This window comes from Centrocercus urophasianus, unplaced genomic scaffold, assembly GCF_019232065.1.
Source record: "Centrocercus urophasianus isolate 14NV4802_14NV808 unplaced genomic scaffold, USGS_Curo_1.0 seq_33, whole genome shotgun sequence".
Taxonomy (NCBI): domain Eukaryota; kingdom Metazoa; phylum Chordata; class Aves; order Galliformes; family Phasianidae; genus Centrocercus; species Centrocercus urophasianus.
This window is the reverse complement of record NW_024884900.1, coordinates 8,453,685-8,477,617: the sequence shown is the minus strand read 5'-3', so window position 1 is coordinate 8,477,617 and position 23,933 is coordinate 8,453,685. Positions and strand designations below refer to the sequence as shown.

At 46.1% G+C, this 23,933-nt stretch overlaps 1 long non-coding RNA gene across 1 annotated transcript in view; it reads right to left on the bottom strand.

Moving 5' to 3' along the window:
* Window positions 1-23,526, bottom strand: part of LOC122166462 — a 42,283-nt gene extending 18,757 nt beyond the window's left edge. The window contains exons 1-2 of the long non-coding RNA XR_006170814.1: window positions 23,471-23,526; window positions 20,348-20,396 (exon numbers count right to left, since the gene is read on the bottom strand). This is a non-coding gene — a long non-coding RNA (uncharacterized LOC122166462). The remainder of the gene's footprint in view (window positions 1-20,347; window positions 20,397-23,470) is intronic.
* Window positions 23,527-23,933: the final 407 nt, after the last annotated feature.

Here is a 23,933-nt window from a genome sequence, read left to right as displayed (position 1 = left end):
TGAAATTATCTAAAGAAACCACAAAAAAAAAAGAAGTGTTTTTATTCAAAGCCAAGTAGCTGTTAGATTTACTTAAATGAATGGATGCATTTCACACGGCTGACTTGGTTAATGTGGCTTGCTGTAGGCACAGCTTTTATCTCAGCAGTTACCAAAAGGGCTGCCAATGCAAACCAAAACATTCAAGGCCATGATTTATGTGGTTGTTCAATCCAGATTTGACAGGGGATACATTGCACAAGCTCAGTATTTACGGCAGTAGCTACAGTCAAGCAGTTTCTGGCAGTGTTAGCACTGAGCAAGTACACACTACTGGTGCACACCAGCCTATCCAGTGCATGCAAAGATGCGTGGAAATGTTCTGATGACAAGAGAGGCACTGAGAACCTTGTGGCTGTGACAGTCCCTTGTGCTGGCCAAAGTACTTGGATGACACTGCTGACCAAGCCCAGCATCTGTCTGGCTTATTGAACCACCAAGGGAAAAGGGACAGCAGCACCACACACACAGAGTTCCAGATGGGCAGCACATAAAGGATTACTACCTGGAACACAGGGACATCAAACTGTAATAGTTCTAATCTCAAGTGTATGGAAGCACCATCAGTCAATGCCTCCTCACCGCGCAACTGCCTTAAAAACAGGCATGTATATTTTGGGTTTGCTTTATTTGCATTTCATTTTCAGCCTCACGAAAGGGAGTGCCTTCTACTTAACGATATTACTTCAGGATCTAAGATCAAAAAAAACCCCAAAATCATGAGACTCCTGATAAGATCAGGAAAGGCAGTAATGCTGCATCTTATTGCCATTCCATGGTAATTCAGTTTTCCTTAATAGGGTCAGGGGCCTCTCTAATAGCAGATGAGAGTCTGTAGTTGAACTTTATTAACGACGTAGAAGATGCAACAGCAAAGCAACTGAGATGCTGCTTCTTTCCAGGGCTACACGCTTGGCAAGTAACGTTATTCTGTGCATTTTATGGCTCTTCACAATAAAAAGTCACTTTTTGAACCATATGAAATAATAATTGGAATAAACTTGAAGCTGCTTAAGTAACCATAAGCACATGAAAGGCAGAAATAATGTACCTGAGCTACGGTGAATAGATGTTGCAGAAGTACTTCAGACGTCGGTTAAGCACTACTATTTATGGGTGAAGCACTGAAAGCTTCTCCTGTTTCAAGTACCACCTACTTGAAAATACAGGAAAAGCGAGGCACCATACCCACAGATGACTTTGAACCAGCCACAACTGCCAGCAGACGTCCTCTTCAGAAGATATCAGAGAACACTTAAGGACATAATGCATGAGCACAGATTAAATGCTGACTTAAAAGCAAAAGTACCACTTTCTAAAATGTTATTATCAAGCTGCTGCCACTTGGACAAGCAGCAGCATGCTTTAAGCAAGACAGATTTCACTAAAAACGCCTAACATTCCCTGATAATTATGTTTCCCAATACAGGTAACAAATTCATAACCCAGGTAATGCTTTCATTTCAATATGTATTTTTTCCATGGAGTGATTGCATCTCAGTTATGTTAACGAGAGCCATTTAGGCAATATAAACAGGAGTTTCACCAGCAGACTCCTCAAACATGGAACTGACTGTATGTCACTCTCTCCTTTAAATCTGATATGGCCATTCCAATTCCCCCACCTTTCTTTGAATCTGTAGTGCTTTTTTTCACAGCTGGAAGAATGAGAACATCTCTGCCGCTCTTGTACATCCAGCAGCACAGCATGCTCAAGCCTTAGGACGGCTTAAAGTGCGTATTACAATCCTAAAAGCCACCAGCAACCTCCCCTACCATTTCCTTGGGTCTCCGGAGCTCTGCATTGCTGCTGGGAGGCATGAGCGGTTCAGCAGTGCAGCAGAGTTCCCCCAGATCATGAGGCTGCTGCCCTTTTTTTCATTTTGTGAAGAAAAACGTGTTCATTAAGTGTTCCTTGGTATCTTCTAAAGATGGTGCCTGCTCCGCAATCTCACTGACACCGGGCAGATTCAGCTGCATCAGACACATTTGCTGAAGGGGAAGGTAAAGCCTGAAGTAGGTATCACTTCCAGTGCTATTTTTGCTCTGTCAGAACTGTCAGCTCACACTGGGAAAGCCTCAGAAAGCTGATGTGGACTGGGACTATGCCAGCACACAACCATTTGCTGGAAGAGCTCTTCTCTTCCCAAAAGAGCAGTCCCAGCACTACTGCTGTATGGACGCTGAGATGTGACAACAGAAACCCACTGCATGGAGCCTACAGCCCTCCCCAGGCAGCTACACAAAGGTAAAAGCAAGCACTTCAAGGCCAAACGTAATACTTAAGGTTAGGGATGCTCTTCAGATTTGACACTAAAACTATTATAACTCAAGTTTGCTTATTACAGTCTTTGAGTGTTTACTCCATTCCCAAAGCGCGGTGGGAGCTCTGTGGAATCTACAGAAGGGAATGATCCCAGCAGTTCTTATGGAAAAGAGTCTGAAGGAAAGTGTGGGCAAAGCTTTAAGTATTTCTACCCCCAGAAATAATCCTGCTGATCTGTTCCAGAATTTTGGTTATTAGAGAAGACGACAGAGCTGTTCCTTCTAGCAAAACCGATCCAGAGAAGAGCATTTCATGTGAGTAAGTTTAAGGATTTGGCATTATTTCATACACTAATTGATAAAGAGAAAACACAGCAGAGAAAATCAGAGAAAGGAACATACACTTTATCACTGCTATTGTCTTGAAATTCAATTTTTCAAGGGATTCTTTGGTAAGCTGTGGCCAGCCCTTCCCCACAGCAGCCTGGCACTGGGGGCCCTTATCGTACACAACCTCCTATTTGCTACACAACGCACAGGGTCACCCCCAAGGACACCTCCTTCTGCTAAACCTCTCTTTTGTTCCTTTCTGAAGTATATAATGCCTTCTAGATTTTAAATTCCAATATAGCCGACTAAATTAAAACAGAGCATGCGCTTCCTGATGTTCTCATTAATAAGACCTAAAACCAAGGTCTAAGACTTTGACAACACTTTCCCTTCCAGCCAAGGACATCACATGGAGAAGGCAAGCAGACCTTCCCAGTGGTCTTTAGACGAAGGCAAAAAGTAACTCCCAGTATCCTGCATTCATGTAATACTCTCACTGCTGGTTGAAACGTAGCATTAAGGGATGATTGCTGATCCAGGGTGAGGGCTTGGATTGCAAACCAATCCACAGGAAGAAATACTCTACAAGAGTTATACTTAACGCCGTATCACTTTCAGCCTACACAAGTGCATTCGGCTGCTTAATCCCTTTCTGAAAGAGGCTGGCTCTGACCTGGCAATCAGCTACTGCTTGGGTTTTGTTTGGTTGCCACAACAGCTGAGAGCACCTCTAACGCTTCCCTGTCTCAGCAGTGACACACCACAGGCTGTTCACCCCGGGATCAGCATCAGTTCATCTTTCATGTTCCCTTCTAGAGGGAAACAGCAGCTGGGGAATAGCTGGGCTCCTCAGGGGGAAGGATAATATTCGGTAATCAGAGAGCTTTGTTTAGGAAACAGGCTGCTGCAAGGAAAAGTGGATGGTTCAGTTTAGCTTTCTGGCAGCTGTTGTATTTTCATTGCCACATAGTGAAGATGCAAGAGAATAGCTTCTGCCAGCTCGACCAGCCAGAAACCTCGCTTTGCTCTGCTCAGGTCACAGCAGTGCCCTTACTGATGGCCTAGGGGGCTCCAGGCAGCAGCCCCAGCCTGTGGCTGGGAAGGAAAAGTGTCCCCAGCTGTCCCTGTGCCCCCGCAGTATTGACCACCTGCCCACCTCTCCCAATGGTATCTCCAAGAGGACACAATCACTTAAAACTACCTGGAGCTTCTTAAACCAACACGCTGTGATAACCTTTCAAAACAAGGCAAACGCTGACACGTGCACTGTGTCTTTCATCAGCTCTTCTGCTGGGAGCAAGGAACATTATTTTGAAGCCCAAATACAAACAGGATCCAGTCTTTGCTCTAATAAAATAAAAAGCAGGAGAAATTCAGACTCCATCTCTCATCTGCTTTCTTGCAAATCCTTTTCTTCAGTAAAAGGCAGATAGTAAAAAAGATCTACAGTAAGTAGGTCATGTGCTTTCAGTGATTTACCGCTTTCTTAAATCTTGCATTGAGTTTCAGCAAACTGTCACTCTTACATGGGCAGCAGGGGAAAAACATACATATTATTAGAAAACAATCACTGCCAAATCTGATAACGATCTGACATTAACCACTGTGGGGATTGTGCTGCCAAGGCTGTCTTGTATTATTTAGAAAACATAAAGGAAAAAATTCCTGAGGGGGGAAAGCAGACAAACAAATAACTGTTCTACATCCTATTAATAAACTTCTACAGCTCATATTTCCCTAAGAAAATGCTTGCAGTCGCGCTACTGTCTTCTAGGCCAAGTTTACTAAATGACATTTAATCTTCCTGAGGTTAAAAAAACAATCACAGCTATTCTACCAACTGCTACAGATACTGCAGGCGTTATGTTCTGCAAAATCAGTGCATCCATTCTGTAGAGGAACATAACCTTTTATCTCCTCCTCTCAGCACTGGCTCCTGCTATCCATAAGGCAGTCTGGAGGAAATTGCTCTCCTCTTTATTTTTCCAGTCTGAATTCTTCTATCTACGCCCACCTGCAAGGGTAGCACCTTTCCCATCAACAACCACAATATAAAGTTCAAGATCCTTTCTGAGACAACCTGGGTTGGGTAAAAAGCTCTTAACTTGGCTTCTGATTTTCAACTAGTGGGAGACCTGCCAACCGACCTATGTCATCTAACCAAGCTAGACTTAGAGCCTATTGAAAGCAAACGTTTTGGATGCATGTTTTGAGGACACACATTAATGTACCTTGATGTGCAAATGCAGTACCAGAATGAAGCAAACCACTAAACCACCAGCAAGCTTCTGAGTTACAACAATGGCTATAATACAGCTGTCAGCATTGTTTGACTCTGGTCTGAGGGGTTAGGAAGTCACTTGGATGGTGTTCCACAAAACAAACCAACAAAAAAAAAACCAAAAAACAACAAAACCAGTCTTAATTCTGCTTTTGCAAGGGCTGAAGTCACAAAGCACACATGCAAATGGATGCGCAAATCCACATCCATCCAACTTCATGAAGCAAGGACGTCTGTATTTTAGAACAAGGAAAATAATCTTTCATTTCAATTCTATGTAACATGACAAAAGCATGTCCTGAAATTCCTTAAATGTAAAGTACTGGATTACAGAGTAAACTGAGAGAAAGCCCCAAAGCAGCTGTACCTTAAATAACTGCACTTTAAATAACTGCATCTCTTCAGCAACCACCAGCGGCCTCCAGCAACTCAGGGCACGGCTGCCCAAGCAGTGCTGCACCAAAGGCTGTCCCTGTGCAGGAGCACAGATGCAAACACGCAACTTCTTGAAGGCAGATGCTCAGTTCTTGCTGATGTGGCCATCTCTGCAGGTGCCATCATTTGCTAAACAAAAAAGAGCCTTTCCGAGAGGAGAGCAGCCCAGCAAACACGAGGCTCCCTGGCTAGATTTCCCTCCTCCTCCATACTTTTACTTGCCATTGTTTTGTTTTGATTTTCTTTTCTTCTTCTTTAAGTGGTGCAATATAGAGCTTACGGTCTGCATAATGCTGATAGCACTTGAAACTGCCTTCTGTTCAAGCTCAGGCCATCAGCATGCATTGCAAGCTATTTTCTTCTCACTCTCAGTCAACGCCTTTCAAGGATGACCTGGGGACCAGTTCTTCCCCGATGTGAGTGCAAATCACTTGCCAAGTTTAGTTTCATTTTGACTGTGCCTACCAGGGAAGGGTCACTTACAGACTCCATCATTTCCTCCCTTGTCTCAAAGGATTATAATTTGTCCATTGCAATTCACATCAGGATGCAATTTGGCAGGGAAGTTAGAAGTCTGAAGGCAATTATTTTTCTTCCTTTGGAGAAATGGATTATATTCATTCAGCTATTTTCAGTTATTTATTTTAGATGGAGCACAGGAGGAAGAGAAAGGAAAACAAGGTGGGTTTAGACTTTATGATAGCATTGACTTACTATGTTTTGACACCACAGAAGAGTTGATTATACTAATACATTCAACCCATGCAGCTAATCCTGTCCAAGAGGAAAGGCCTGGAACAGAAACATCTCAGCAAGGTATTAGCACACCAATGGAAATAACCCTTATTATAAATCCTTAAGGCTCATCCCCCAAAACTTCTACTTACAGTTATTCTTAGCAAGAGTAAATCACTCCATTTCTACCAGCTGAAGTTCCTTCCTTTGTATCTAACAAGTGACATGCTGCTCTCAGCTTACCAGGAAATAAATACATATACACACACTACTGATTTTCCTTAGAAACACTGCCAAAAAGCAGGTTTAACCTATACTCCTATTTTTACAGCAGCAGAGGTTCCAGCCCCATCCCCAGTCCCTTCACATGGCCACAGCCCTCCTGAGTGCTCACAGGAAAACAAATGAGGTTTAAGCCCACATGCAAGCGATCAGCTGCACAGAACACAACATGCTGAACACCCACGCCTGCCTTTTGCCTGCCATGCTCTCCACACTGCCACCAGTAAACATATTCCCCTGCTCCTTCCCATTTTAAAAGGCAAATCGTTAACTAAGAAGTTGTTCCAGAACTAATATTTATAGGGCTAAGTGATTACTTAATCCAACAATTAAAAGTAAGGCGTGTTAAGTAGTGCGTTAGGTAATTAAAGAAATGAAAAAGTGCCACACAAGGTGCCTGGCAGCCCTTTTGGCTTTAATGAGCCCCATCTCAGAGCACATTTCGGATCTGACCTCTACTATGAAAAATGAATTTTGGAAAACTGCAGTTCTTCAGGCACGGCACCCTGTAAAAAGCCAGCGCGATTCCTGACATTCTGCTGGAAGACCAACTTTTATCAGAGAGCAGAAAGATTTGAAGTCCCCGCATAATCTCACCTCCGGGTTACTGGGCCCACTTCCCTTATCAATTAACCTGTCAGTCGGCAGTCGGGCCTAATTAGTTAAATCCTTTTTTAATGAAAAGAATTTGCCTCGAGCAAAGTCTGTCAGCTCCAGAACCACTTTACAATCAGGAGCATGTCTCAGCAAAACCCATTAAATACTTGCTGAGCCCCGAACGCCAGCAGCAAACCCAACACCTCCCTGGCTTCTGCAGGCGTACAGCATAATCTGTGCACGTCTGCATCCCGCTGCACCTTGGTGCACCAACAAACTGTGCTTGCTTTTGGTCCCAATGACCCTTTGTTCCAATTGCTTGAGCTGGGGAAGTCTGTACATCTGTAGTGCAGCTGCGCAAGAAGCAGAGGTGATCCCTAACAAAATGCCAACACTGGTTCCTCTGAAAGCATCTTTCCTGAGGAATACTGAGCATGCCAACGCAGGAGACGTGCTCCAGGTAGGACAACACGTGCTCATTCCTGTGCTAACGATCCCATAGCTCCCCTTGACTTCAAGGGCCTCCGATCACATTTGTAATCTTTTGCAAGTGTTAGCAAACAAAATTACAAGTTCTACCCTACAGGTTTCAACAAATGCCCTGCACCATCAACACAGCAATGTGCTTAAAAATAGATATAATGAGCAGCCTTGGATCTGCATAAGTGCCCTGTGGAGTTCATTAATGATTTCATTTTTGGCGAGGTACCGTGTTAAATGAGAGAGCATTATTAAAAACACACATACACAGATACATGCATTTGAAACTACATTCCTGCTAATGTTTCGGGAAGAAAAAAAAACAACATTGCTCTGTAATTGTGGTTTGCCTTTTAAGTAAAACGATGTTAATAGCACCTAATTGTAAAACCTTCTGTCCTGCAAGCTAACCGCTGCTGTCCAAGAGCTGCCTGCATCTACAGCTCCTGTATGTGAGAAAATGGGACCTGAGATGTTACCATGGGGTTCGGCCAGGCCCCACCTCCCCAAATCCACAAAAGACCATTTCAACCACGTTACTCCAAGCTGCTCAAGTGAAGCCAAAAGCAAACTCTGGTCCCCACGTGCCAACTTTTCCACCTGTGTCACACCCAGTGCCTCTGCCATCCTCATGTTTGCTCAAAGGGATGAGAGCAGCAGTGTGCTTTGTACAGCATGAATTACAAACGTAATTGCAGAGCATTAAATTGGCGAAAGGTAGCTTGGACCAAACCATGAACACACGTCTCTCAGGATTCTAAATTTGGCAAGAACACGTCCACACCGAATCAAAAAAGCCAACGAAGCAAAGCACAGCACTCTCAGGAGGGCTCATGCTGAGGAACTGCACAGATCTGCGCTCCCCTGTCATCCATGGGGCACAAACCCCTGAAGCTCTGAGGGACACCTCGTCCTGCACCAAAGAGTTCTCCTCTAACCCAATGGTGACTGTTTATCTGCATTGTTCTTTCAATGCTTCCAAGCATCTTGCTTGTCCTTCATCCTGTGCTGTTCTTACCAACATCTTTAGCACCAGAAGGCTGCAGGGTGGCTCCAACACTAACACCCCAGTGGGCTTCCTTGTCCCAAACCTCACATGCATGATAAACCACGCTTTCTGAGCTCTTCTCTTACCCTGCTTCTAGTTCCAAAGTTTCTTCACAACATGACATGAGTTGTTACCCTGTGGTGCTCGCTGCTGAGCAACCCAAGGGCCTCTGCACACCATACAGCCTCCGCTGAAGCCGCTGCTGCGATGAGAGCAGAGCCCGCATGGAGCATGGCAAGAAGCGTGTGATGGCTGCAGCTCGCATCTGCTCCTCTGGGGGAAAGGTAAGTCAAGCGTAAGCAACTTCTTTCTTTCTTAAAAAAGTTGGAGCTGCTAGAGATGGAGTGAAATCATTTAGCTTCTGCCTGTCACAGCAAGTTATCTGCGTGCTTTTTATGTCTTAAAAACGTAGCCCGACAGAATATATTCATCCTATCTCCAAAGGACAAAGTTTAGAGAGAACATGTAGACATGGCTACAAACCATTCCATGTTAAGCCAGAGGAAAGCAAGCAACACCTCTATTTCCAAAGAAAACGGCCAGAATCTGCTTATCGTTCCTCTGAGGAACCAGCTCAAAGATGCAATCACATTCTTTGCCTGCTAGTTGTTTTCATTTGCAAATTATTTATCCACATCTACACAACAGAGTAAACAACGAAGACACATTAATTATGAAAGCAAACTTTTCCCTACAAATTAGACTGCTCTTTTAAGCTTTGAAGTTCGCTTAGCTATCCGTCTGCAAGGTTTTGTGCCACTCCTACTTGTAACTGCAAAAGAATTATCAAATCCTGCAGGAAAATGCTGCAGATTCCTTGTCATAACAACGCTCACTGGCTGTGTTTGCATCTTTCTGAACAACTTCCAGCACTGCTGCAATGTTCCTTCCTCCTCTGCCTTGACATCCATCTGCTGGCATTGACTATGCCTACAGAGCGAGCACGGGGATCTCAGCAGGAAAGTCCTAATCCTGTGCTGAGCTCTGGGAGCCACCTGTGTGTATGCGGCTGCACCCCTGTTCCAGCCCTAGCTGTGCTCCTGGGACCTCAGTGCCACCCATCTCCATGCTCTCGGGCTGCACCATTGGGTTCTGAAGAAAGGAGTGCGTCCATTGGGTTTTTGTAAACTACCAGAGCAATAAAAACCATCATTAGAGACAATTTACTGGCTAATCTAATTTTTAAGTACGCACAGCCACTCGCAGCAATCAACATTTAATTAATTATAAGATCAAATGAAAAGGGGAAGATGGATTGCTTCCTGGCCCACCCATAAGCCCTCTCAGCTGACAGCAGTGTGCGTGATTTTACTCTTTTTAATTCTCTCATTAGACCTTTGTTCTCAGACATCAGCCATTTACCTGCAGGACAATGACAGCACCTTGGCACAGTTTGCAGAGCATCTGACGCAGCTGTAGTGCCACGTCCAGAGCTGTCACTGCCCAGAGACGTGCAGTGACACGAGCTGCTCAGAGCAGTGCTGTTGTTAGGGGCTCAGCACACAGGGCTCTGTGTCAGCTGCACCGTGCTGAGGGTTCACTTCACCCAATTATTTGTTTGTCACTTGCAGACCTGGGTACTGAGCAGAGACTGTCGAGTTATTTTTGGCCCACGATGCACTGGCAAAACATAATGAGGCCTTTAGGTGAGTAACTGTCTTGGCAGCGAGGTGCTAAGATGATGTGCTGTTGAAAGGCTGGATGGCAATTAGGTTGCTTGAATGCGATGAGATGCCGGACAGGGCATGTGCAGACAAAGCAAAGCAGCTTAACTATTAACATGCCACCCTCCCTTGAAGTTGTCAGCTAACTATTTACGCAAGGTGCTAATTTACTACATGCTGCTTTCCCAACAAACTTAATTTTTTATTAATTCAAAAGCTGTACAGACTTGTCCCGCTTATTACCCAGCCCTTTGCAGAGAAGTGTAACAGCTTGCCAGATGATTATTATCATATGTTAATTGTATTACAGCGATTCCCGCAAGTCCCAGCCTTGGACCTGGTTTCCATAAGGTAGGGGATGTGCAAACGAGACAAAAGATGGACCAAAGACTTCTCATTTAAGATTTGAGAGTTGGCATACAGGTATGGAGAGCAGATATGGAAGAAGAAACCATATGGAAACACAACAGGGGTCCAACAGCCCATTTTTAGGTAGGAAATGTAACTACAGCATGGAGAAAAGCTGTAAGACATCTGCAACAACGCCCACACTGCTTGTTTGCTCCAGGGGTTGTTGATCCCTGCTGCAACCAGATGCGACTGCCCAAATACAAACTGCATTATAACGAGTCAGTCAGTCAGTCAAGAACCATGGTCTTCAGAACATGTTATCTAGAGTGGCCTGCTTTAGGTATGTCTGATGGAACCTCAGGATTCCTTTTGGTGTGGTGAAAGAGATACACCTGGTGTTCTGTGATGGCTAGTATTGCTTCTCTCATGAGCTGGGTGCAGGAGAACCTGGTCAGCCCTACGCTTCCACGCTGCTCTGCCTGAAGCGCTAACAGCTCGTCACTTTCTGTCCACACAGCAACCCCAGCTCCCAAAGAAAATGAAGGCTGGGTATTCATACAGCAACCTGAAAATCAACACTCACTGGACTGGAGGTTAGAAACACCTCACTGCAGAGCTGGTAATGAATTAAAGACCAAACAGAAGACCAAGATTATTCCTCCATCTCTCTGGACAAAGAGGTGAGAATCCAGGAGTCCATCCCATTTCTCCCAGTGCACTCAAGTAGACTGGTTCAGGCTTCTGGAAGAGTATCAAGAGCATGTGCAGCTGCGTGGGTTCAGATGAGGTCAAAGTCAAGGGAAAAGAACGTATCAGATTGTTCTCAAAGGTATCAGAAATTCGGTATTCCTCGTCACACTTTCCATTTTGCAAAGCCTGAGGTGTCTCACTGCTCTCCACAACCAAGCACCCAATGTTCACCTTGGGAGATCCATTCTCTTAAAAGCATCGCTCCCCCTGCACTGACCCAACGTGCCAAGCAGAGCTGTTTGGTAAACTTTGGAAGCTGTGGAGCTGAGGCTGAGACTCACAACGTTGGACCACTGGCAGAGCTCCTCACCCCTCCTCCCAGAGACAGCGGGTTGTGTCCATCATTAAGGAACTGCCAAAGTCACATTCTGGTAATTGCTAATCTCAGAAATACAAACCAGAGGGGAAAAAAATAAAGCTGCTACCACAGGACAGAACAAAATGGTGCAATTTCTCTGCCTGGAAGAACCGAATCCTGCTACACCCATGCAGCAGCCACACCGGCCGAAACCTGCGGAGGCTGCGATGTAAGAACAGCCAGTGACAAAAACCAGCAAGCAGAAGTCAGACTGAGGGTTTTGCTCATCTGCGTTAGGTTTTCATAATGCTGTTTCTTTTAACAAATGCCGTTTAAGTGCTTATGGGACTAACAACCTAGTAAATGAACTAAGTATTAATTTGTGGCTTTATTACTCAGCAGACCTATTTCCATAAAGCCGTTTTTCTTAGGACACAACTTGCTCTGCAGCAGCTGCTTCCCATTACAAGCTGCTCAAATTACTTTGGCTCCAATTTTCAGAAGTGCCCACTGATTTGAAATACTTGGAAATGATATCAAATGGCTGTGGGAGCTCAGCAGTGCTGTACCTCAGCCCTCTCTCCCATCCAAAAGCAGCAGCAATGGCACAGACAGAGCACTGTCCAGACAGCCCTGGCCCTGCAGGCCCACACCACAAAGGTTTTGCACAAAGCCATAAAGGAACTGGGGAGCACAGTGGTGACCCAGCCACAATGTACCACAGAAGGCTGGAGAGGAAAGCTCACACTGCAACGGCTCTTGGGCAGCTCTGGACAACTGTGGGCTTGGGGAGCTCCTTGGGCTGTGAGCAGGATTTAGGCAGAAGGCACATGGCCTAGGAAAGATATTCTAGGAAAACAATTTTGGTCAAGTACAGCAGGAAAAAAAACACACAGCTTGTTCTTACTTTCCTGGCATCTGTAAGTCAAGGCCATTAACTGGTCTAAAAGGCACTTAAGTCAAGTTTATCTGCTCTGCTCTTCTGTTTGCAACTTTTAAAGTATACATTTAAGCTGGCTTTTTTAAACAGCTTGCTGGATGCTGTGTAACCCCCTTTCAGAAGCACACTCACTGCTCGAAGCATTGCTCAGCATGCTCCTGGCACTCATACAGACTGGCACTAGTCAAATTCAGCCTGGCAATCAGTTACGTTACTCTAAATAATTCCATCAGCAGCAAAGGATCCATGGCTGAAGCTGTCACCTCTCTCCAGCACGGCGCTGCCCCTTCCATCACACCTGCCCAGCAGCACTGTGCCCCTCACTCACACAACCCAACATGAAACCATCGCTCTCTGCTTGCTGCAGTTGGTTTCTGATGAGCCAATGAACCCACCTGCTGGACCCCAAAAACACCAGTGCAGCAGTGAGCTGGGGACAAGAGCAGGACCTGATGGGGACAGGGAATGGGATGTGAGGATCCCCGGGCACATACATATAAGCACTGGGAAAAAAAAAAGAATAAAAAAAGAAATAAGAGTGATTTGTGGGCGGCTTAATGTCTCCAGGGTGTCATGGGATTTACTTCTGTGGCCCTCATCCAGCAAAGCACTTATGTAAACGCTCAGTGGTAACAAGTGTTTAAAGTCAGTCAAGCGACCAAGCACAGCGCTGAACTTCTAAGTGAGGACAAATCAGGCTCTGTTTATTCTGCTCCATGAAACTATAAATGCCCTCTTCCAGCCCTCTCGGCATCTTGAGAAAGGCGGGAGCCCTTCCTCTTTGCTTGGAGCAGCACTTGCTGAACCATTAGGAAGGTAAAAGTCCCCAGTTTAATGTGCCATCCTTTGCAAGGTATCCATTGCTGCTGCAACAAGCACGGCAGTTCCCACTTGGAAGCTTTATTTTGGTCTTTCTGCCTACTCAGACAAATATTATTGCACTTAAGTCACACGTTGAGGGGTTTCTTCACATGTTCAGACTGCGTGTGTGTGTTTCTCTAAAAAGAAAACAGAAAAAACAGCTGAGACTTGGGAAAGCAAGGCAGAGATTTGCCTGTGGTTTTCCACGCCTGTTCCCACACTCTGAAAAACAATGACTAATTCAAAGAGCTCCATTGACTCCTGTGGGCAGTCTGCACGATAAAATAATATCATACTTTGTGGGATCATTTTACGTGGAGAAACATTTAAAGCATGTCGGCGCTGCGATGAAGGCGCTCTTGTTTGGGGGACTGTTGAAAATGGGAAGAGAAAGGTCTGCTTGCTCTCATTTTTGAAGCAGCTATGAAGACTTCAACGTGAAAAAAAGCAAGGAGAAAAAAAAGCACAATTCATATGTCGGTCCCCATAAAAGCTCCTACTGGCATCGAGTGGCAAGACTGATGCATGGCTGTAGGATGTGAGATGCTTTGGAGAGCTTTTCTTTTTTAAATTAGCTGCATTTGGATGGGAGACATTCTGACAACGGGGTGTGACACGGTGCTAGTGAGGAGACATCAGAGCCCACAGACAGGCGGGCAGAGGTTCAGCAGCACAGCCCTACACCCCCATGTGCAGTGCACACCAAGCACCTCCCGCACAGGTCTTCAGAAGACCTCGAGAGGCTTGCAACACACTTGAGATGACAGACAGAGATGAACCATCTTTTCGGAAAGCAGCACTAATTTATGGCTGCTTCCTACCCTTGCTCTGGTAACTGAGGCAAGCACTTATCAACATCCAACTCGTAGATAAGAGAGGTGGAGGAACCAATTAATGCTGCTGGGTGTTATCGGAGCCCACGCAGGCGCTGTGTCAGCAGGCTGGGCAGCAGGGGCAGCGAGGCCGGGAGCAGCTGGGCTGCAGGCACAGCACTGCTGGGGCAGCTGCATCTGAACCGATGTCTGTGCCTCTGCAGAAAGCCACGCTGCTGTGCTTCTCCAATTGAAACACAATGCGTTCGATAAGATAACAGATGCCTGGCAAAGCACATTGAAGTTTCGTACAGGAAAGAAGAGGAGGGGAAAAGCCTTGTATAAACAGCAAAACAATACAGCTTTATCTAATCTCAGCGACTTACTGCTGCTTGTCTGTGTGTGTGTGTTTTACCGACAAAATAAACTAAATTGAATCAGCTCACACACGATAACATGCTCTTTCCTACCTCATCCTAATTGCTTGGCTAATTGATGTTTGTTGAACTTTCTCCATTTCATTGAGTGATTAGGTACAAAGCTAACAGTTGACATCTGTAGGCGCTTAACTGGCGTCTGTAATTACTGTTAATGTTAAATAATTGTTAGTTAATTGGAGTGGTAACTGACTGAATGGAATCCAGATTGTGAAGCAAAAAGAGACTTAGTTAAATAAACATACATTTTGAGAGAAAACAACATTTTATTACAGGGGAGAGACTAGCAGCAGGCCAGATACGGGAGGTCTGCAGGATGCCCATCGACAAAACCTCACACCAGGCTCCAGCCTGGACCCCACTCATCTGGAGGTATGTCAAGCAGGAGCCTCACCAGCAAGCTACTCCTATCCTTAAGAAGTTTTCCACCTTATTTTGAATTGATTACCACTAGTTATTTTGCAGCCCAAAGCCGATAAGCCTTTTCCAAGAAAATCAAATACAGTTTAATCTGTAAAACAAATACTTTCTCCAGAATAGACACAATTATGCGTTAGTAAATATTGTCATTTTGCTGACACTGGAATCATTTGACTTTGCTAAAACCAACAGCTTGAAAAGAACTTAAAGGAATACAATCACCACCTGAGACCGAAGCATACTTGATACAAGTTCAAGTGGTTGAAGTTTCCCAGAACACCGCTGTCAACTGCCTCTTTCAGTTATTTTGGTTAAGAGACACCCAAGCCCACAGTCTGGTTATTTTATGGTTCAGTTTAGTTCTCTATGATTAATTTAGAAGCCTTGGAAGATTCCTGTATTGTAATACCACAAGCTCTAAGCTTTAAGAATCAGAAAGGCTGTGAAAGAGGTTCTCTCCCTCTTTCACTGTCCTTGTGGGCACACTGTGTTCATCACACTACAGGGACCTTTTCCTGCAGAACTGCCCTTACATCCCACAGCACAGGCCGCCCCACCTGACTGCCACATCGCAGCCAGAACCCCTGCAGCAGGTGAAGGGGAGGGCACAGAAAGTGCACTGATGGGCAGGAGCGGTTTGTGCACAGGAGATGCAGCCGTAAGCGGAGTTATGCAACAAATTCCTCGCTCAGATAAAGCCTTCGTGGAACAGAAATAACTGCCTTGCTCTTTTGTGCACTAGAACAAAGGACTGTCTCAAGGCAGGCATCGACTTTTGTCTGCCTGACTTGCAAGCTACAGTGAAGCGATGCAACATTTCTTCTAATCTAACTCGCTGGTACAAGAAATCTCAGGTCCTCCAAACAGGAGGCTTTGCACAGAGCTTGCTAATGAGACACTCAGCTTTCACATGGAAAATACCGAGAAGCCATCTGAAACCCAAAAAACAGGGTAACTGAGCAATCCCAAGCCACCAGCACAGCCTCCACTGGAATGCAAGGACACACCACATCAGGGCATCATTTTGGGAGGGCAGCCATCGCAACACCCACAAAAAGAGAAGCCTATGGGACTGTGCCAAAGACTCCGCAGTCCCTGAGGTCTGCCGAGCAACGTGTGGGCTTCCACTGCACTGGCACCGGTCCAGAGCCCTAAATACAGTCTGGGATTAAGCCATTCAGTGAGAAGATGCAGCAGCCCCCAAGAAGTCAGAAGCTGAGGATGCACACCACGTGAGTCGGGATGCTAAGAAGGTTCCTGCGTGCTCCTGGAAAGGAGGAAGGAAGCAGCAGTCAGTGCGCCGGCACAGTGGTGGCGTTCCTGCAGCACTGTGCTGTCTGTGCAGCAGCAGACCCAGCTGGATTCCCAACGGGCTGCTGTGGGATCGGCTGGCTGAGGGTGAACACTCCTCCACAGCCGAGAACCTCCTGCGGACTGAACCAACAAGGAGCAGCACATGCCAGCCTCAGCTCCCTGCTTGTTTACAGAAACAGATGTTGTAAAAGATCCTCAAGAAATGATTCACCAAAAAAAGACGAGGGGAAAAAAAAACAATCCGTCTGTTTTTCCAGGGGAGGATATTGCTGCAGAACCACCTAAAAGCCAGGCCTTGATCCGGGTAGTATTGCAGCCACCAGTGAGGACTAGTAACCCAGACGCCTTGATCTACCTCCAGCTGAGAATATAAATATTTCCCTGACAGCTGGTGGTGCCGCGAAGCAGAAGGATTCATAAAGTTTACATGAACATCCTGTAAACAATTTGAACATAAAAAGCTGTAACGGCCCAATTGTGTTCCTGATCAAAGGCAAACTTCAATATACAGCACAAATGAAACTTCATCACTTTGGGACTCATTTCTCCCTCCAGGAAAAGCTGTTTTCCAAGGGTATGTAGGAGGGACTTAACATAAATTAAATACGCAGCAGTAGTAGGAGCTGCCTGTTCTACATCTTCAGATGTGTCTGTTTAAATTATTAAAAGATAATGGAATTTAATTATGCTGGAAAGTCACGCTACAAAAATTCACGAACAAAAGCCTGTATTTTGGCCAGGATTAACAGCGTTAAGGTTGACATTCTCAGACAGCGAGAGAAGTTATGTTCTTCCAAAGACTCCAAGTAGCATTTCTGAAGCTGGAAGGCACAGACTGCACAGTGCGGGGGATGGAGGGCTGCTGCAGACGAGTGATGTGCTACTCTTCCATTCCTCCTCCATGCAGAGATTATAGGGTGCTTACCTCCCAGCACAGCCACCAGATCTCACTGGGAATCATTTTCTTAGATAATTTCAAGCTCTGCAACATAACAAGCTCCTGCTCAGGCTCGCAACCAGGGACTGCTCATTTCAGCAGCAGCCACAGCAGTTGCTGCCCTGGGGACAAAGCCACATCCCTCTCTAGTCCCCAGCTCCGCTTCAGACCCAGTGCAGGTCTGGGAACCTCAGAGAGCACTGGCAGCAAAGAGCTGGTGGCTGCCCTCCCAAACACAGCACCACTGTGCTGCACACAAACCCCAGCCCTGAAGGGGCCTCAATGCCCATGGAGCATCCCAAAACTCAGAAATCTCATTTTCCCACTGAGCTCTAAGGGCAGCTAGCTCCGAAGTGGATGTCAGGAGACTTCTCTTTGATGGGTTTCCCACCCTTCATCAAAGAAGGTCTAGGGAGGGAATATTAACTTTGTCCTGGATTTTTTAATTATTACTGTTTCTGTTTCTGGAAGGGATTAGTTCCCATTACACGCCCATAACAATCCCACACACCTTGAGCTCCACCTCATCGCTAGCCCCGAGTCTACAACTGAATGGCAGAAACCTGCAACGCTTCAGGATTGTTACCCACTTTGTGAATACACCGGTTCTGTAAATTCTGCTGTAAAGAATTCTGAAGGAAAAAAAAAAAAAAAAAAGAGGTGGCAAGATAAAAAAACGTGTGAAACACAGGGAGCTGAGGGATGCCAGGCAGGCCGGCTCCGGACAGGAGGGACGGCACACTTGTCAGTCTGGGCCTCCCAGCCAGGAGCTTTGAAGGTTTCATCATGATTTACCCAATGCAAACCTGACCCTTTCTGACGAGCGACTTTTATTGCTTCTGGCAAAAACAGCCGCGGACAGCAGAGGGGAAGAACTGGCTTCCAAGCAAACAGGCTGAATTGCAAGGAGAGAACTTGAACTTGGAATATATCAAAATGACAGCAACCCGGGCAGCCCTCAGCCGTCCCCAGGGCAGGGTCTGGGGGAAGGCAGCAGCCCCACGACGAGAGCCCCTGCACCTGGCTGCAAGCAATTAGCGACATTATCCCCAACCAGGGGTCTTCTGGGGGGCTCTTTTCCTGATATTTAGCAGCCTGAATGCTAATCCCTTTAACAAAACTGCTCCCGATGCTTTTTCCGCCCTCCTTCCCCTTAATCTCTTTTCTCCCGGTGGAAAAGAAAAAAAAAAAAAAAAAAGAAAAAAGAAAATAAAAAGAGAATACCAGTCGGCCTGGTTTGGCAGCACCTGGATTTGAATTGATTCTCCCCTTGTCATTCATGTTACCAACAGGAATTAGCATATGGCTTTAAGGGGAAACTCAGGAGGAGAAAAGAAAGCCGCCATTTTGATGGAAATAAGGGGCACAGGAATAATCTACCATCAACTAAAAAGCTTATTTGTGTATGGTTTCTCAAGCAAAGCTTAGAAAAGCCTATGTTGATTTTAGGCTACACAAAGAAATCCTAATCCTTTCAAGGGAACTAAATCACCAAAGAAAAGTATCTCGGAAGAAAAGGCTCCCTGTCAAGCATGGATGCTCACAACCAAATAGATGCCACGAATCAACCTGGGTAAGTAAACACTACCCGGGCTGTGGGAAACGTGCTGGGTCCGAACTGGGAAGGGCAGGAAGAGCAAAAGGCCCCTCCTCGCCTGGCCCCAAATTCCCATGTGGTCACAAGCAGCGTGGGTCACCCAAACGTGCAACCTTATTTATTTGTTTGGCGGTGGAGGGGCTGAGGGCAAGCCATACATTCAATTAAAGCAAATGGATCTATCAGCTCGCCAAGTGAGATCGTCCGGTTAGGCCACCGAGGTCATCCATCCAACACAGGGCTCCCAAAGGATGGGAGAACACAAAAAACAAGGAACGTGGATCCGTGATGCCATTAAATAGGATTCAACAACAGCAGCAGACCCCCAAAGCGACGACGTATCAGCACAGGAACCTCACACCTCAGCATCATGGGCTCATCCCCAATTACATGGTGTTGTGGGATTAAAACACATAGAATAACACCACGACGGCCCACTGGAATGACAAACCCAATACAGAGCCAACCCACACCTGGCCAACTGTGATCAAAACAGACCTGAACGCCAAATTCACCAAATCTGCGTTTTCTAAGCAAGATTGACTCAAATGTCCCCAGAAGCACACCAGGTTAAAGCACTACGGGTTTGCAGCCCCATTTAATGGGTAATTATTACACACTGCCATTGAGAAGTAGGACAGTGGGTGAAAAACAGAAAGAGCTGATGCATTTTGAAGGCTCTGAATTACACACATAGGCACAAGTCATGTCTGGAAGCTGCTCCCTCTGCCCTCTTTGCAAAAAACAAAAAACAAAAAAAACCCCAAACACTGCAATAAATAAAGGGATAAATAAATAAATGCATCCCCACAGCCTTTCTAATAATGCTGCTTCAGGACAAGCTCTGCACAGAAGCTCACTGGCACTGATTTAGGGCGAGTTTTCCCTTAATGTACTGTTATATCATTAGCCACTCTCTCTTTAGATTGCTGTTTGGAGGAAATTAATGGGATACTGAATATTTAAATGTGGCCCTCTATATCATTTATTAACTCTACAGAAAGCACACAGCACAGCAAGCCATGGTTTATGACTATTATCCTGTGAATACTAAACGCTGGCTGGTTATTACTGTCAGCAGTGCAAATTGGCTATTCATAATTCCATGTCTATCATGGAGCTGATGAGTAACAATCAAGTTAAAACATTTTGAAAACTCTTACAGTTATTTAAATGAGCTTAAATTAAAGCCATTTGTAAAATAAACTATTCCCTAATATTGTTATTTAAATTAATTCTGACCTGGCAGGCACTGCATTATTTAAAGCCTTTATTTTATATTGCTTAAGCAAAGCAATTATCAAGCATACAGAACACGTCTGAAACCGAGAGAAACATAAAAAGCACTAACAAGCTGATTGCAACATCTCTGCCAGACAAGTCACATTTCATCCCCATTGAAATTGCCACAAGAAGAAACGCATCGGGGGGGGGGGGGGAAAAAACACATTGGTGATGCGAATTGCAGTCTTACCTTTATTTGTAACAGCGTTGAACAGTTTTTCAGAGCTGGCATCAGATGCCTGAAAGACCAATAAAAAAAAAAAAAAAAAAAAAAAAGTTAAGTTTCCTTCAAGTTATGCATTTCAAAGGAACGACGCTACAGTGAGACACGCGCGGAGATGTGTACATATTTCAGAGAAACAAATCAGGTGACAAAAGCCAGGAGCTGATGGGCTCCGAAGGGAACGTCCATGAGGTGGTGCTATTTGGCTGTGCTTTGCCGCCCTGCAGTGCAGAGATTTCCTTTGGAAACATTCAATTTAATACAAAAAATACATAATATATATATTTTTACTCCCATGCATCAGCTGCACACAAACTGCATTTTTGTACCGCAATTATGCACTGCATTCTGATCTGGATTTTGATAAGAATTTTTGTGAAATACAGCCCAGCTTCGGAGACTGGCAGAATTGCTGGTTTCTAAATTAAATTCATTAAGTATTTTTGGAGACTCCAACCGCACCAACCATTCGGTTGCTGGTACTTCTACAGCAGCACCGATTCCTCGGCTCGGTAATCTCACCCACTGCTCTTAGGTAAGGTCTGAAAAAGCCACCCTCATATTGAGCACAGTGTGCATCTCCACACAGGGCTTCTCTCCCTCAAACTAACTGATTCCTGACACCACGCTGTGCTCAAACCAATGTTCCTTTCTATCTCTCATCTGCCACCTTTATTGGGGAAGGCTTTTCCTCCCAGTGCTGCTTCAGTACCTCATCCACCACTGCTGTTCCGCAAGCGTGCTGCCTCGTCCTTCGCCCTATTGTTGAAATGATGCATTTTTAAGTTTCACACCAAAATGCTGAGCACCCCTTTCCAAAAACTTAACAGGAAAGGGAACGCTGCAAATGTTGATTTTGGACACCCCGAGTGCAGAAGCCAAAATCATCTGTGCATCTGTGTTGAGATATAAGGCACACACACAGCTGCAAACACATGCACACCCCTCATACCTACACTACTCCCCACATTCACTGAACAGAGAGCTGCTCAATTCTAAACTCAATTTCGGACAGAGCCCCGCTGTCAGACAGTCTGCTTTCTGAAAGCACACGGAAATGAAGGTACCCAGCAACAAAACCATGCCAACAAGGGAAGCCTAACACTCGAGGAAGACCGCAGTCTTCTGATAGAAACTGTTGGCTCAAATAATTAAAACCCATTGTTTGAAAAGCAAGCTTTAATTTCTGGTTGAAGGGAATAGATTTCTGAATTGAGAATCAGAGAAGAGCCATCCAGACAGGCAACGCATAGGAGGCATCTCCAGTGCCCAACAACTTGGGTGTGGAACCACCGAGCGATAAATGAGCAGACAGAGCTCAGAGTGTAACAGGGCACTGCAATGATCTGCCTGCCCTCAAGTTAACAACGTCAAAGATTTCCACAATTAACTGCAAAAAAATTTTTAAAAAATTAAAAAAAAAAAAAACAAAAAAACCCTGCTGTACTCTTTTTTCAGACTTCCAGACAGATTTCAGATGACTGCTGGCTTATTTCAAAGCTGGGCTGGCGCGTCTCTTCCCAATTCAATACCTTGTAAACACTGGATTTATTACCCACTGATGGATTTATTATCCAGCGACGAGTTTCCTTAAATTAATGAAAAATATGTGAATAACGCAGAAATTGAAGAGCCCCAGAAAGCCGTGTGCTTCAAAGTCCAGTATCAGTCCAACAAACCAAGCCATGCTCAGAGCTTTCAGGACCGTGCCCATCAGCCTGCTCTCTGATGGGGAATAATGACCCTTCCCAGCGAATTTCATCTGCTGTTGCCTTTTTAAATGCAGCCTCTCTCTGAAGGCAGAAACTCTCCAAACCACTCTTTGTTTTCACAAAATCTATCATGGAAGAAAGAAGAAAAAGAACAAACTGGGAAAAAAAAAAAAACCCACAAAAACCCACAACCAAACCGTTTTACAGTTTCAAGTGTTACTTTATTTTACTGTTTTTAAATTAACCAGCATAAAGAAGCCCTAAGTTTCCCATTTAGTTCATTTTTCCAAACACCAAAGAGAGGAGAAAAGACACCATTTCTGTATTTTTAAAGAACTTTCCTCAATCTCCAACAATAAACCCAGCGCCTGCTTTTCAGCTCCGATTCTCCCGCAGAAATCCTGCCATTCCTATCGCACGCAGCGCTGAGAACATCGCTGTGGAACGTGGCAGAGGCACTTCTCGGACGAACCGCGGTGCACAAAGCGCTCCGAGTGAGCATCACTTGTGAGCGGATCGGGAGGCGATGCTCGGCCCGGCGCGCACACAGAGGGGCATCATCTCCCGCAGACAAAGCTCGACCAGGAGCAAACCCCATTTTGCGTTGCTGACCACACGTTACCGAGCGGAGCAGCAACTTGGAGCAAACGCACCGCCGGGCTCACCGTACGAACAACCACGAGCCGCCTCGGCAGCTCCAACCCTGAGCCGGAACTTTGCCCTTTTCCGCTACTTTTAGGTTTTATTTTAAATATGAAAGAGAGATCAGGGTTACGCGCAAATGCTACAGCAGCAGAGGCGATCTCCGCCAGCGGACGAGCGCAGCATCCTTCTCGATGCAACCATTTCTGTGCCCAGGCACTCGCACTACACAACACCAGCAAGAGGACAAAAACAAAACAAAAAAAAAAAAAAGCAAAGCCACGCGAATTGAAACAGAACGGAAAAAGAAAACAAAACTCGGCACTAACGCAGAAGGAACACACAACGCCCTCGCCAAGCCGATTTAAAATCTCCTCCGCGTCTCCAAGCGGCCGTGCAGCCCGCCCGTATCTCCGTGCGGAGCGCGGAGGGCGGCGGGGCCGAAGCGGGACGTTCCGTGCGCTGGGAGCCGAGAGCTGCGTTCGCCCCCCGCCCAACCAACCCACGGCCCCGCGCTGCCCGCCCGAGCCTCCCCGGTGCGGGCACCCCTCGGTACGAGCGCTGCGCGAAAGAAATCGGCAAGCTCCGAGCTGCCGATACGGATAATAAATAATTAAGCAGAAAGGAAAAATAAAAAAAAAAAGAAAGAAAGAAAAAAAGAAAGAGACCCCCAAGAGCGTTTCCCTGCCAGAGGACCTCGCGGACGCAACGTTCCCCCACCCCGGCGCGGCGTTACCTGCGGACGCGGGGCGAAGAGGAGCCGCCGGCCCCGGACTCATGGCGGTGCGGGAGGGGCGCGCGTGTGCGCCGGGCAACTCCGATCCAGAGCCGAGTCCGCGCCGAAACCACAACTAATCCTTCAGGACCGGCGGGCAGCGCCGGGCCGCCCGGCGGGCATCCTCGGGGCGGCGGAGCCCCGCTGAGCCGATCCCGGAACCGAGCGGCAGCGCGCGGGCAGCGCTAGCGGGGCGCCAGGACAAAGGAACGCATGTGCGGCTCCGGCGGTCCCGCAGCTCCGGGCGCAGCTCCGTCCCGCAGGGCCCGGCTCCGGGCTGGCGCGGCCCCTCCCGCGGCCGGATGGGATTTTGTTTTATTTTTTTGTCTTCTGCTTGGTCTTTTTTGTCTGCTTTTTTTGGGTTTTTTTTTTTCAGTGAGGTGCTTCGGCGGGGCCGGAGGAGCTGGGGCCGGGCCGCTGCTTC